Source organism: Pagrus pagrus, assembly GCF_965226575.1.
Source record: "Pagrus pagrus genome assembly, chromosome: 4".
NCBI lineage: Eukaryota > Metazoa > Chordata > Actinopteri > Spariformes > Sparidae > Pagrus > Pagrus pagrus.
This window is the reverse complement of record NC_140188.1, coordinates 23,761,448-23,777,209: the sequence shown is the minus strand read 5'-3', so window position 1 is coordinate 23,777,209 and position 15,762 is coordinate 23,761,448. Positions and strand designations below refer to the sequence as shown.

Sequence of the window (15,762 nt, the reverse complement as noted above, 5' to 3'; positions counted from 1 at the left end):
AGAAAAAAAAAAACTGGACTCCTTCTCTCTCTCTTCTCTGTCTTTGGCCACGTCCTCTTCTTTAACACCTCTTCTCCACCTCCATCTCCCTCCTCTCCCTCTCCGCCGAGCAGCTCCCCCTTCCCTTTCCTCTCTCTTCCCCCCTCTCTCCTCTTTCAGTGCTGCAGCCCACCCTGCTCCGAGCTTTAATGGTACATGCCATTAGAAAGCCCATCTCTGGGAGGGGAGGAGGGGAGGAGGGTGGTCTCAATCTCAGCTAAGAGGCTACTTTAGTCCCCCAACATAAGCACATTCACAGATGTCTCTGCACGCGTAGAGCCATCTCACCCCGTCACGACAGAGCAGCCTGCCCCTGTGTGAAGCAACGAGGCGCGGACACACAGAGGAAAGCGGAGAGGGACAAGAGAGAGACACACAAAGAGAGAGGTAGAGAGGAGAAGGGGAGGGAGGCAGAGCAAGAGAAAGAAGAGGTGAAGAGCGCATACATCGCTGCCACTCTGACGTCTCCCCTCATGCGCCTGTTTTAGCTGGTGTGAGCGCAAGAAGAGGAGAGAAGGAAAGGGAGGAAAATAAATCCCAGGAGCCCGTGTCCTCTCTTTGCTTTCTATTCCCTCCTTTTTCTCTTTTTTTTTTTTTTTTAATCTCCATCAATCCAAGGCATGAAGGCATGAAGGCGGGTGTCAGCTGGCACGGCAGAATAAAAGAAAGGGATGCTGTGAATGCCGCCTCTCTTTCGACAAGGGACAAGGAAGAGGAAGTGGGGGACAACACACAGCGGGGACAAAAACAGGATTTCTAGAATGAATGGGAGTCCTTCTGCCGCATGCGCTGGGAATAGCAGTCTCACACTGAAGTCTCTGAATGAGGTAAAGAAAAAAAAATTAATGATACCACTTTATCTTGCTTTTCCCCCTCAGCCCGATTGGTCGGCAGGGTCAGATATACATCTCAGAGGCACTTGAAAGCATGCACATGAGCTTGACAGGGATGAACCAATTTCCATGCTGATCAGGTTTGGAACAGCAGAGGGGGGAGATTGCCATCTTTGTCCCTGGGTCGCTCTGTGTGCAGCAGCAGCATGGTGGAAGTGAGGGGAAATCTATGCATGTTGCATGCCGCAGAGAGGCAGCGTGAGCTGGGGGGGAAGAGAGAAGAGTCGGTCGCTGGTGCGCCTGATGAAAAGAATTGCCGATAATCCTCATGATGAGCATTTGGCCGCGGAGACACCAGAGGAGGCATGGAGAGATTTTCTCTCAACTGACCGGCAAAGCAGCTGCCGCACAAGGTCCAATTAGAATTTAGATTCAGTGAGTTCAGCTGATAAATGCAAATTAAATCCACATTGTCATTAATATTGATTTGGTCTCCTATGGTACATATTAAAAATCATGTATGTAAAATATGAATGAAGACTCAGAAAAAGGGGGAAGGGGTAGTTGAGGACGAGAACAAAATGCAGTGTGTGTGTGTGTGTGCGCATGTGAGTGTGTTTTCTAAAGCAAAGTCTGACAGAACACTTTCAGTAGTGGCCCTGGGGAGCCGTATACTACCTTCCAGACAGAAAATAACAACTTGTCCACAGAAGCGAACAAAAACGGGGGCACTGGCTTGAGAAAAGGAAAGCTTGAGTCGAAGTTTAGTGGGCTGTACGTTCTCATTTCTGACACCTACCTAGGAAAGTCCTGGCTGCTGCCGAAAAGATGCAGTGGTAGTGGTTTTTCTCTTGACCAGCAGGTGCACTGACAACTCTGTAAAGAGGAAACAACAGCACTTTGTTTCAGTGCGCTACACTGATGGCACATTTTGGCTGTTATGATCATCTGGGTGTGCACCAATGTACGTGTGAAAACACACGTTGGCAACATCGGTCTTGCAGGGCTCAGTGCTTTCAGTAGTCTCAGTGGAAAATCTTGCACAGCGATGTTACGGTGCCAAAGGTCTGGGCTCCGGTCCGAAAAGTCCTTGCTCATGTGTCAAGACACATCAACCTGACTCTCCCTGGAAGTTCTGACTGGTCCAGTCACAGCGGGCTGACACCCATCGTGACATCAGGCATACTGGGAAAATGTCTCTGAAGCTCATATTTTCACAATCAAGCGCTGTCTCTGAGAAAGAGGAAGGAGGACATACTGTCGCGATCTTTCTTGTGGAATTAATGATGTGAAAATACAGTTTAATAGCTACTTTGACAGCATGACATTTTGTGCGGAAATGAACCCCAACCCCTGGTCACTGCAGGGCTTTGTACCTATTAAACCACACTTACACAAGACCACAGATTCCTCCTTCAACAACTGAATTAACTATGTGTGCTCCTCCCTTTCTAAACTCCTCATCTGTTCCTTCCTTGATGGCAGCAACACCTGGCGCCCGTTCCTCAGCCTATACAGTCGGCTCACATGCAATGAAACCCCCAGCTGTTTCTCACACGGGTGTTAGCACTCTGTGACCACGTATTTAGTTCCTGCCCTGTCTTGCAAGTCAGCAAATAGCATCCAGATCTAATTCATGGAAGCTTGTCATTTCACTCTCGCCTTGACCATACAATACACCGAGTGCTGAGGGGACAGAAATACACACTTATGATGTGGCTGCAGTTCTTCCACCGAAGCTCGTGAGTTACAGTTTGGACTAGAGAGAGTCTGTTGGCAGCACTTTATACGAGGCATACTTATAGTTAAACATATAAATTGTGATTCATATCCTTTTCGATGTGAAGTCTTTTACTAATGCTTTAGCTATGATGTTATAACCAATAGGATTTTAATAATGTAATAAATAAAAATATGTTTTGGCTGTGAATCCTTTATTTGCTTTGCTAGAATATGATGCTTTTTTAGAGAGCTATTAAAACATGTTGTCGCCTCAATCAAATTAGGAAATGCCCTCTCCAACTCTCTACTTTCTGCAAGAAGGTCAGAGAACATTGTAACTGGAGTGTGTGAAGTGGAACAGCACTTTTTTATTGATGCTTTTCACTTCACAAAAAGCGCCAAAATGTGAAGCAATAACTGTTGAGAACTCAGAAACGCAAAGACAAAGCAAGCTGCATTGCCTCTGACTGCTACTTCCATGCAAAATGATTATTAAAATGTTGTATACCTGCATATTATTACGTCCTAATAAACAATATTGAATACTCAGAAACACTTTCACTGACAGTACGCATACATGCTTTACTATAAAGTCGTAACTATGACCTTTTTATTCATCTAAAATAGGGAAATCTACACAGTAAAAGTCACCATAATACACATATTATACAATAGGTATACAGTTCGGATGTGGATCATCTTATGTTTCACGTGCACGTATGGTGTTCGCATGTTCGTCACCGATAGCTCAGCGGCATTTCACACATCACCGCACAGTGTAATAATGTGTATGAAGCCCGACAAGACGAAGGATTAGACTTTGAACAAATGTTTTGAAAGCTATTGACAAGGCTGCGCAGGTTCAGAAACAGAGGGCAGCGTGTGGGTGCGTGTAAAGCCTGTCTACCTACACTGAGAGAGCTCACATATACAGGCTTTTTCAGGCTGAACCCCACTCTACTGGGCAAAATTCATTTATGTTTGATGTGTGCTCAGTGCAAGCTGTAGATTTTTCTTTGAAGGTAACTGAGCTCCTCTGCAGATTCAGTCATGGAGCTGTCCAGCCTTAGGCAGCAGAGGGGCGAAGCAGCAGAATAAAACATCGCCTTTATCACATACAATAGATACTCTACATCTAATGTAGGTACGCAGAGGTACAGACAAGTGGAGTAGTTCACACACTCACACGCTTCTCGCAAAGCTTGCTTCTGAAAATATAGGCATTAGAAAAGCACACTCAAACTTAAGGACTACATTGCACCTTCATTACAATCAGAATGTGTTACAGAAATCCACTACGGAAATTCAGTAATGCACATAAAACAAGTGCAGTGCTTACTGGGGGGAAACATCCCCTGGTAAATCTTCATGATCATGATTAACCACCCCTGTGACTGTTTCCCAGAGTGACGACACTGCAGCCTGAGTTGATTCGAGGCTACATCAATAATTCCCCTGCAGTCTGAATCTAAGGGTTGCATGTTTACAGCAGACCATTCACTGCACAAAATGTGGGTGGAGATTCTGGGTATGAAAAGAGAAGCCAATGCAGAAGTCCCTTAAACCTGCATTCCCTCTAAGAGCCAGCAGAGGGCGAGTCTACTGGTTTCAGAAAGAAGTCTGATTTTATGTATGCTAATGAGAAAATGACTTCTCACTTGATTTATTACCTCAGTAAGCAGCTTCCTAATAGTTGATGGTCTCAATCACTGGCTTCATGTCTTCGTTAATACAGCATGATGTTCATGATGTAAATGTTGGTCCCATTTGAAGTAAAATACACAATAAAGGAGGTTATGCTTCAGGACATGGTTATGTTGTGATTGACAAGGGGCTATTACAACAGGGTTGTTAGTCAGATCCAATCAGGATATCATACCCAGCTTGATACAGCAGTATATTGTAGTGCTTCCTGTTCCAGTGGGCAAGGTACCATGTGTCGTATCGTATCGTATCGTATCGTATCGTATCGTATCGTATCATATCGTGCTTAATCCAAGAATTTCCCTATTTTTACTGAAAAATAACAGCATTTTTTCTATAGTTACTATCTATTTTTCACCCAGATTTAATGCTCTCTTGCATCCCAGTGGTGTTGCATTCCCTACAGCATCAGAATGCAGATGATGCAGTTTATAGTACATGGTCCTATAGTAAAGAGGTGCAACTCAGAGAGTGCTGTTGGTAACAGAACGTAAAGGGAAACTGTGTTTTGAAAAGGAAAAAGAGAAAATAATTGGCCCTTAAAAGTACTCCAAATTTGTGTAGTTGATACTTATCCTCTACCTCTGCCTGCAAAATGATAAACTATCATCATCTTTCAAATGTGATTTTATTTTGTTCAAATGGTAAGAAACAACATTAGAGGGAAGCAAGATCTGCATGAATAAGTAATGGTTGCTGTAACAGTGGTGTCTTCTCATTAACAATAATACAAGTCACTCTGGTTTACAGTGTCAGATGTCTTAATTGTATGAAAATATGTTATGGCGTGGCTCGACTTTGGCCTGTGGCGGTCCCACTGGCAGCGGCTTAAAACACACTGGACACATGTCCCTTTTAATGAACGGCTTAGAAGCAAAGTTAGAAAGAAATGAAGACTAAGAACAATATGTTGGGCCTTGCAGCAGTGCTGTTGTACCTCTGTGGATTACACTCCATGGGGCACTTAAAATCTGTCTGGCTGCCCATTAAGACAGCCACTATCCTGGCTCATTAATGTCCTGCAGAGGAATTAGAATAAACTGTGCTCCACAGACTCCACAGTGCTGGCAGAGGCTCTCTGCCTCCTCTCCAGCAGCTTCTCTCCCTCCAGGGACAGCAGTTGTTTGCCTGAGGTACATCAGAGCAGCTTGGAGTGACCAGCAACACAGAATAATTAGATGTTCAACTCCTCCAGACTGCGCTAGCCATTGAATTCATCCTGACTTGTTTCAGCAATTTCAGCATAGGTTGCCAAATATAATCACTGTGTGGGACTTCACCGCTCACTTAAATGGGGAATGGGGCTTGAAAAGCGAGGATTATGAGAGGAGGATGGGGCGCTCTCCTGGAAGTACTGAAGCAGTACGAGTCACAATCAAGAGCATTAAAATCAGAGGACTGAAAGTGTGACTAAAGCTGGACTTTAATTCAGTTTTTGTTCTCAGCTGGGCTGTATTTCAGAGAGGACTTTTTGAGTGAATGTTGTGCAGTGTTGGTTATTCCTCTTTCTTTTCTGCGATATATGTAAGCTGATGTGGTGTCTTGTGACACTGACTGATGTGCTTTTTATAATTCTGGTGAAACTGTAGATGATACTCATGAAAAAATCTAATGTTAATGTGAAATCCCAGTTCATTTAGTGGAAAAACAGGTTAGAAAACCAGGCGTACTCTCCAGTATTTCATTCATTATTGCTTTTTGCCTGGCGTGGAGACCCTTGAGTTTCATTTCTCTTTTTAATGATGCTGTCATGCTCTTGTTTGGCTTTCATTTCATTCGGGCTATCATTTTTTATATCATCATTGTAAAACGAAAGATAATATTTTCATTTTTCAGCAACAGAATCCAGCTTCACTAAGAGAGGAGGTTTCAGTTTTTTCTTATTTAGGTTCTCGAGGAGGAATTTTATTGCAAACAAAGATCTACCACGACAGCAAACGGCTGTTTTTGCTAATAACTTTTGCATCTGCTGAACAAGTTGGTGTGAGTTTCAATAAAAAGAACAGCACAATTTCTGTTTCACAGGGATTTGCTGCTGAGGCTTGTAATGCTGTTTACCAGTTCAATCAGTAATGCTGCACGATTCAAATAAGTTTCCCCGTTTTCTTAATGAATTTTTTTTTTTTTTTTTTGTATAATCTCATTATGTGTATTTGTGGCTGCTGATAGACCCTGGGGGCAGTACCGCTGTGTTGGGGGAAAAAAGACGGTATTAGGGACAGCTGGCAGTGGGGTATCAGTTGTGTTCACATTCATCAGGCCTGCTGGAGATTAGAAGACAGAGCAGAGATGAGACTGGAGGCGTATAGTATGTGCAGTCATTGTATATGCACACACAGGCACACACACCCCCCTCACACACACACACACACACACACACACACACACACACACACATAAAGAGGCACACACACACAGTATCTACAGTATCTACAGGCACAAACACTAAGCCAAGCTCCTGACCCAGCCCTCAAGCTTTGCCTCCCCCACTGTCAAACCGTATTGTGCCACACACAGTGAAGAACACAAGAAGAAAAGAGCGAAAAAAAACACTTCTTTTCTCTCCCCTATGTTCACATATTTTCTTTGAGTGTCACATTTATGTTACATGGGAGAGAAAACAGGAAGAGATCCAGTCAAAAATGAGTTTAACCTATAATCAGCGTGGTGTAGATGGCACAGCTTGTGTCTATAGAGGAGGAGGTGAGTGGAGCCGAGTGTGAGGCTGCAAGCATGGGCTGCTTTATGTTATACAATAGGTGTCTAAGGTCAGGAGGCTGAGATGATCATTTCACATAATGACAAGACCCTGTCCACACAATGATGATGTGACCTGACAGCGGCGGTGGGCGAGGTCTGTGTTAGTTAAACAGGGGGACACGTGTCGTAAATCTATTCTGATATCAAAATCAAGCACCAAATAATTCTTAAGATTAATAAGTGCACAAACATTACCAAACTCCTTATTTTCAAGTTCATTAATGGTGCTTTACACTCAGCAAAGTAGAGTCTATTCGCAGCTTAGGCTACCAAATAAGTGTGGTTTTAGTGGTGAATCTCCCGTGTGAGCTTTTACACTTTTTTCGTCTGTGTGATAAACATCCAGTTCCTTCCAGGGATAACTGCTGTAATTACTCCGAGATTAGGCAACAGCGACGGCAAACACACGGCGCAACAAAAAGTCCTGGTTTTGAGGCACAAACAAGCTCTCTCAATTACCCTCTTGAGAAAATCCTTGAGGCTTTGTCGTAAATCCCTTCGTTTTAACAACAACTACGAGTGTCTGTCCATCTCTGTAGGGGAAAACGATCACTTATGAACACGCTGGGAGATTATTTCAGCAACCTCTGGAAGAAAAAGGAGTTTACAATGACGCATTGTTGTTAATTGTGCAGATTTATAAACATCAGCCAGTTGCAGCAGCAGTTGAAGTCAGTGTGAGATTGGATCAAATAGCTGCAGAGAGCCCACCTCTGAATAAGATCACATCCTAAGGAGGTAGCTGTGAACGTTCAGAAGGTCATACAAATATACAATTAACAAAAAGTGATTGGCATTTATGGATTAACATCTCTCCCGCACCTCATGAACTATAGTCGGATTGATAAAATGGATTTTTAAAAGCTGTCAGAGGAGTTAAGCAGACAAAAGAGGCAATATGGACATGCTAATAGATTCCTGAATTTCCCCCCAGGGGGTTCAATAGAGGATTATTTCAGGATTATTTTAAGAACATGCTTTAGCCTGTAGTCAACCCAAAAAAGTCTGTTGACACTATTGAAATATCCATCTGTCCAGCCTGATCTAGCTTTTTGAACCCATATTGTCCATTGGTTAACAAACCAAGACAAGTCTACTCTTTCTAGTCTTATTTAGTAGCTGCGATCACCAGACGTCTGATTCATTAGGCACTGCTTAAGGATAAAGAATGCTGTAACGTCCTGTTTCCCCTTTCTGTAATGCAAAATTAGAAAAAGAAAGACAACGTCTCTCTCCATCCACCTCATCTTTGGTCATACTCAGCTTCTCATATATCCGAGGACTCCATGCTGAGTTCAAGCTGTGTTGGCCTGAGTCGGTGGAGGTTCACGGCAGAGATCTTTCACGGCCAGAAACATGGAGAGCTTGTGCAGAAATGTTCTATATCAAAGGTGTCAACTTCTTATGTATTTCACCTTTGTTTACCCTTCAGATTCATAAAGACTTTTCATTGCTGTATGGAGCTGCGTCTTTGTTTTTTGTGGTTTATTATGTAAATGTAGATGCAATCTACAAAAGACACCTTGCTCATTATTAAGCAGCGCCTTGATGTGTGTTGGAATCTGTTGTCAGCGCTAATGATGCTACCAAGCTATAAGAATTCATCAGCCGACTCAATCTCATTTCTGTTGATCTTGATAAAGGAACTGTTCTGGTGTTACTAACAAATAGGACCTTTGTCAGCCCGGCATAAATTATGTCTCTAGGCTGGATAGGAATGCTGAGATGACGATGTTATTTTTTTAGTTGAGTTCACTGAGATGCTGAAACAGGGCCCATTGTATTTCTTGTCGAAAAGTCAGATGTTGATTGTGTTGATGAGAAATTAAGCAATAAAAGTGAGTTAATAGATATATATGATAATATATAAATTATAGCACATTCTTGACCTATTTTAGGGCTGCAACGAATAATTATTTTCATCATCGATAATTCTGCCCGTTATTTTCCTGATTAATTGAAACAACTTTTTAGAGCCCAAACTGATGTCCTCAAATCGCTTCTTTTGAAAACCAACACTCCGAAAGACCCAAAGTCTCTTCATTCATAAACGACAAAGAGAAGCAGCAAGTGCTTTCATTTAAGGAGCTGGAACCAGCAAACGTTCGACATTTTCCCTTGAAAATTGTTGCAGCTCCCCTCCATTTCACAGCAGGAGGAAGTTGGCTGTTTATGTCATTGCATTACTTATAAAGGCCTCTGATCAATCAAAATGGGTGTTCATAATATTTCATGCAAACTCGAGGCACGACGCGGTTGTGGCAAAATAGTCTGAAATCAGCTTTTCTACTGGCACTCTTTTACCACACTCACTTACGATTTTGTGCCTGATGAGGATGTTCATGAGGTGTAACGTAGTATACAGTAGAGTGACACATCCAAACACAACCACACACCTTCCAGCCCTGCAGCTCAGTCCAGCAGTGTTGTGTAAGCTGCCGCCCTGGACCTCTGCAAACAGCTGACGGGTGCAAAACAAGAAGAAATGCAAGGGTTGGTGCATTATGGCTTCCATTTTCTAAATGATTTTCTAGATCTGAGACCAATCTGATTTACTAATCTACCCCACGAAAACACTATTAAAACCATGACATTTTTTTTTTTTTCATCCCTCGATGCTGAATGTGCTGAACTCATTTTCTGCCATGGTGCAATCATCCTTGTTACGCAGTATGAAATAGGATTGGCACAGAGAGAGGGCTGTCTGGTTTTCCTACTCGGAGTTACTAGAGGTAATGTGGGCAGCAGTTGTGACTGTTTTGACTGAGCGAGATGGATAAACACTCATTTGCAGCAGGGAATTACTCTAGATTAAATATTAATACATGTTTTTACCTTGTGCGGCATATTTACATATTCAGACCAACAATACACAGCAAAACAGCAACAACACCAAAAAAAAAAAACAGAGGGAGTGTGTCAGTGCAGGCGGTTTGATTCCACTCCACTGTTAAATTAGGTCTTGTTAGTATTAGTATTTCCAAGCATCCAGCTTCTGTCAAGGCCAGAAATTAATTTTGTGGAAGTTTAAACACTCCGAGGTGTTTGACTGACAGAAGTGAGAGGTAGAAAAGCTCACTGTGCAAATGCTGCTGCAGCAGCAGAACAGTGTGACGCTCCGTGCTGAGGAGTCGGAGATGAAAGGCCTTGGCTAACCTGTCGTTATTGTCCCTGTCGTTGCTATAATGACATGACCATTATTGTCCAGCATAGGCACTAATTGCATCTCACTCACAGTGTACTCTCTGAATCATGCTTTTACACAGGTAATAAAAATGTGTAGTAGTTAAAGTCATACTTTGAAGGAATGGATGTTTTATTGACTATATTTAGAAATACACAAAAGAGTATTGAAAATACAGTCATAGAAAAGAATAACAAAGGGAATAAAAGTGTTTTAAGTGGCATAATGTTTCCCTGCTTCATCATTTTTCTCCTGTTTTAAAGATTTATCAGTTGCCTTGGTACCAGCTCTGGTAGCTCTAATATATACAGGAAGAAAACATTAAAGTAGGTAAGAGTAAGTAAGTAAAGAAAATTAAAAGTAAAAATTAATCAACGAAGCAACCAGCTGCAGAGTAGACAACCTGCTTCCTGTTTCCGCTGGCATGCGCCTGCCCTTTGTCCGGGAATGATCATGTGATGTGCGTCATCAGGTTAAAGGTAGGGAAGGCAGTTCTGGCCAAAGATGTATTTTTGATTTTTAGGTCTCAAATACAGACAGTTTGGGCTGGATTGTCGTATTTGACGACCTGGGACTCAACAACCAACTGTCTCCAGAATTGCCCTCCCTACATTTAATATTTACGGGGATTAGATCTTAAATGGGGCTAAAACGCTCGCCTGGACTTAGATTCTCTTTGTCTGTTCTCAAGTGAAAACGTATTTGTGCACACGTAGTCACAGTGCCTATGATTCCTCATTAAGATTGCTCATATAGGCTACCATTAAAATGTTGGCCTAAACCAGTGTGGTGTTTTCTGATTTCCCTGCACGTCTACTGAAGTGAAATATATAAGTGAAATATTTTCTCAGTCGAACCCTCTCGAGAGCCCCTTCTGTGTAGTTTGTTGTGGTTGGCTGTCAGAAATCCAACTAATTTCCAAAATTGATTTAATGTCAAAACTTTTAAAGAACAAGGTGACCTGTTGGAGCGTCTACTGCGCCCATTTATCGCCTCTCTGCTTTGGACTTTAATTAAGACTCTTATACGAGCAGCAAGCAGTACGTTCTGACCTGCAATGCACCAGCATTAATTTGCTGAGCTCCGTGGCTATAAGAATTAATTACTGTGAACAAACTGTAAAACAGATACAAAATAATCACATTCATAATCATAAGTGATGTGTCAGTGTATGACCAAAGTGTTGAATTTTTAGGGTTTATTGATGTATACGTTTTGATTTCACAACATAGATAAACAGTGACAGGAGCCCACCCTCGTTTTTCTACGCTTAATGCTAAGCAGCAGGTTTGATATGCAGTTTACGTATGCAGTCCTGAGGGCTGCAGCACCATGCCCCTCAGGCAACGTCTGCTGCGCCTGTCCTGTATCATCTGACTACAGATATACTGGCTCGGAATATTATCGCTCGGAAAATATGTGGGAATTATTAGAGCAGAAGTTGAGCAATGAATTGTGCATCCATAGTATGGAATCTGTCATCTGTATCAACCAGGGTTTGGTGCCTCCTCACAACATTCCCTTCATGCTCATACTAAGGAAAATCATTTAACTGCCCAATACGGAGTCGGAGTATTGGACCGCTTCCAGAAGCGTTGTCATACTGCTTATGGATTACCATTAAAAATTGGGTTGGACAAGGATTTTGATGCCATAAAATATAACTTTACAGTAGTTTTGTGGTGTAAACAGTGGTGGAAGAAGAACTCAGATCTTATACATACTGTATACTGGTAATAGAGACGCTTTCTGCTTCAACATATCATTACGAAGTAAATGTTGATGCATAATGTAATGGATATAGAATAATGAAACCATCTGTGTTTACACTGGTTCCCTGTACAGTAAACCTTGCTAACACTATACAGTTTGTCGTTGTTATTTGCTACTCTGAGAAAAAAACAGAAATGATCCAGTTGTCTTTGCAGAAGCAGTGCCAACAATAATACCACTTTTGCATGAATGCATTTTGATGCATTGATGTGTTCATGATTTCAATATTGCAGCTATTAAAGTTGGGGCTCATTTTAATTACTGTATAACACACTACTGGGTAGTTTAATCTATAATAATATAGCACCATTTATTAGTTGATTTATATTTAATATTATTAATCTGAATCTGCAAAAATTATAGCTTGAACACAAATGTAGTGGAGTACAAAGTGCAGCATTTGCCTTTAAAATAAAGTGGAGTAGAAGTAGAAAGCAGCACGGAAATAGTTAGTGCATCATATATTTCACTTAATTAGAGCGCTTGAGTAAATGTAATTAGTTACATACGACCACTGGCAATCGATATCAGTGCGTTCATTGATAAATGATTAAATATGCAGACCTTTAGGACGCTAATGTGAGATCTAAATGGGTACCATTTGCAATAAACAAGAGAGATGACTGTCATCATGTGTGTGTGTGTGTGTGTGTGTGTGTGTGTGTGTGTGTGTGTGTGTGTGTGTGTGTTTGTGTGTGTGTGTGTGTGTGTGTGTGTATACAGTATAGTTAAACATGTTTCTGCTGTGTTCATTGCATGTACTATATTGCCATGCTGGCGTCTTACAATCTGCTATTAACACAACAGGGACATTTCAGACTAACTGCCAATTTTGGGTCAACTCAAGCTGCCGTTTTCTTGAACATGAAAATTAGGTTTCCGACCAAATCTTTGTTTAGATGTTGTTATTAATGAGATATGAAAGCTCCAAACGTACATTTTAGACGAATGAAATGTAAACACTTTGAAATAACGCAATGAAAAAGAACAATTAAGTCCCACACAATATCTCAGAAGCACTGATCAGGTTGACAAAACATGACTTACCGTATCCAGCTATCAGCTGTTTTCACTGAGCGACTCAAGGATAGTCTTTTCTCTGTTAGACAGACGGATGAATGACTCCGTCTAGTCTTGTTTTTAATAGATCAACAGAACTTTGCACTGAGGGACCGATTACATTGTCTCCTCTCAAAACTCCAGTACAGTCTGAGAGGAGTTCAATGAGAGTGAATCAGTGTGGTAGTCATTTTTTTTTTTCCCATGAGAGACTCAAGTGAATGCCTTGTTTATGTCTGCCTCGTCTTTATGAAGTACAGAGGGAGCGGGGCAAAAGTGTGTTGCCAGAGACACTTGTTGCAAATGACTCCTGCAGCAGAGTGGATAAAGAGGTAGTTCCATCAAATGCCATCGATATCTCAGACAGTGTAATAATTGTTTGTGCTGCCTGGCGACGCATGCATGTGATGGGGCGGTTTGTCCAAAGTACCGTACGGTAATCAAAGCGGCTCGGTGAAACTGGCAACGGCAGCATTTGCCGCTTGGCCTGAGGCGGAGTCCCTCCCCCCGCTGCAGCCAGCCGAGGTCTGATGGCGTCCGGCGCTCCCCCATCCGTCATCCTGATACGACCCATGTTACAGCAGCATCAGTCGAGTTGGGAACAAGAACGCTTGACTGCAGTGATTCCTCTTTCCTGTTTTCACCTCATTAACAACTCCTTTTGCTTTCAGGTTAAATTTAGTGATTTGTATGATATTACCTCATGCAGTGTGTGGAAATTGATTTTAGCTCAAGCTTGTGCTTTAATGAAAACAATACAAGAACATAATTTTGTAGTGCAAACAGACAAAATGAGTGCCTAGTTAATTACTCTTCTGAGACTTGAAGTGATGTCTGAATTTTTTGTAATCATGAGCGCAGGTGTGTGTGTGTGTGTGTGTGTGTGTGCGTTTGTGTATGTTTGTGTGCATATGCTTCATGCACATGTCTTTTGTCCTTTGTCTGTATTGACACCACATCACTTAGCATTATTGAAACAGGATCATTTGAACGAGTGCCAAGAGGATGTGCTCAGTTACATGCAGCACAGTGTAGCAGTCTTCGCCTAAGATAACTGTAGACGGAACAATGTTCACACTGAGGATGGGAGTTGAGTTATAACATGCGGTGGGTTGGAGGCCCGAAACAAATGCCCTTGTGTGATTGATTACACGCTACAAGCTAATGAGATAAACACAGCCTGAATCGATTCAGTCGGGGAGGAATCATGCCAGAGGGGCATATGCAGCCGTGTGCAATGGCTGTATTGACACGCTCATATTCAAAGACCCAGTGAAAGAGACCGAGCTGCGCTTTTGGCTGAGAACTGAGCTGTGTCCTCTTCCGCTGCATGGAGCTGCTTCGCCCACCACTCCAATCAGGGTCAACGCTGCTCAAATCAAATTCTAGCGATGGGATCTGACAAGTTGGGTACTTACCGCCTAACAATCAGCGCTAAGAAAACCTTTCTCTAGTCAAAGACAAACAAGACAGGGGCTGTGGAACAGGCAGTCTTGCATTAATAGTAGGGTATGGGAAAGCACCTTTAGCTGCAGTCGGTGACAAAGCAAATTACAGTATGAGATCTGTCGAAGCTGCTGCAGTCCTTGGCTCATCGGCTAATGACAGACTCACTGATATTCCAAGAGCAGTGGTTACCCAATTAAAACCTTCATGCTTCAACAAGATGGCTTTAAGAGGATAAGCGGGGCTGGACACCATGTGTGATGATGGGCATGTCTGAGCTGCACGCGTTGACTCAGAATAAATGGAGGGCGGCAAAAGCAGCGGGCTTAGGAGAAGTGGTCATCTAATTGTAAGGATTACTGTTTTTCTACTTCAATAGTCATCAATGTAACATGCAATTTAGCTCTTCTGTTTAGTATTATGAAAAAAAATGTGTTCAGGTTCCTCCTATACGGCTCATCTTTCTCCAGGGCTCCAGCTAACAAATATTTTCAGTGTGGATTATTTTCTCGAATAATCAATTAGTTGTTTGGTCCGTAAAAATCTCAGAAAAATGTCCGTCAGTGTTCCCCGAAGCCCAGGATGGCGTCCTCAAAGGTCTTGTTTTGTCCAAAACCCAAGGATATTCAGTTTACTGTCAGAGAGGAGCAAAAGAAACTGGAACGTTTTACATCTAAGAAGCTGGAATCAGAGAACGTTGACCTTAGTTCCTTAATGAATTACTCAAACTGACAGTCAACTAATCAATATTTGCAGCTCTATCTTGCGCTAAAGTTTTAGGAATTCGCTGTGACCCGTAGTGTCAGACCAGCTCTCCCTTTAACAAAATAAATACAAGACAGTTGGATTTTGATCATGTTGTAGCTTCATTTTTATCAGCACTGGCATTTTTTGGAGCCAAGATTCGCCGCAGTGAATTAAAAACCTTTTGATGCTCTCTTATAAGCATGGCAGCAGGGAGACACTATCACGCTCCTGGAAGGACATTCAGAGGAGATGCGTTTAATCGATTGCTTTATGATTTTGTCACTCGAAGACACAAAGACACAAGGGGGGGCGAGTCATCAGTCAAGCCAGGGGGGAGGGGGAGATACAGTACAGGAGAATCAACCCACACGGACTGATTTTTACAAGTGTTTGTGTTGCTTATGTACTACTAAAGACTCGGAGGGGAAAATACTAAATTTCATCAGTGTCCAGTGGCATAGAAATTGATTTGCTGTAGCGTTTGATCACAAGTCT

General features: G+C 42.2%; 1 protein-coding gene across 4 annotated transcripts in view; it reads left to right on the top strand.

The window, feature by feature from the left end:
* Positions 1-274: 274 nt before the first annotated feature.
* LOC311256747 (galactosylgalactosylxylosylprotein 3-beta-glucuronosyltransferase 1) overlaps positions 275-15,762 on the top strand; it is an 80,547-nt gene continuing 65,059 nt past the window's right edge. The window contains exon 1 of one of the 4 annotated variants that reach the window (XM_084352036.1): positions 275-866. The gene's annotated coding sequence lies outside the window, so the exon portion shown is untranslated. The remainder of the gene's footprint in view (positions 867-15,762) is intronic. The other 3 variants (XM_084352035.1, XM_084352037.1, XM_084352038.1) reach the window with 3 other exon arrangements.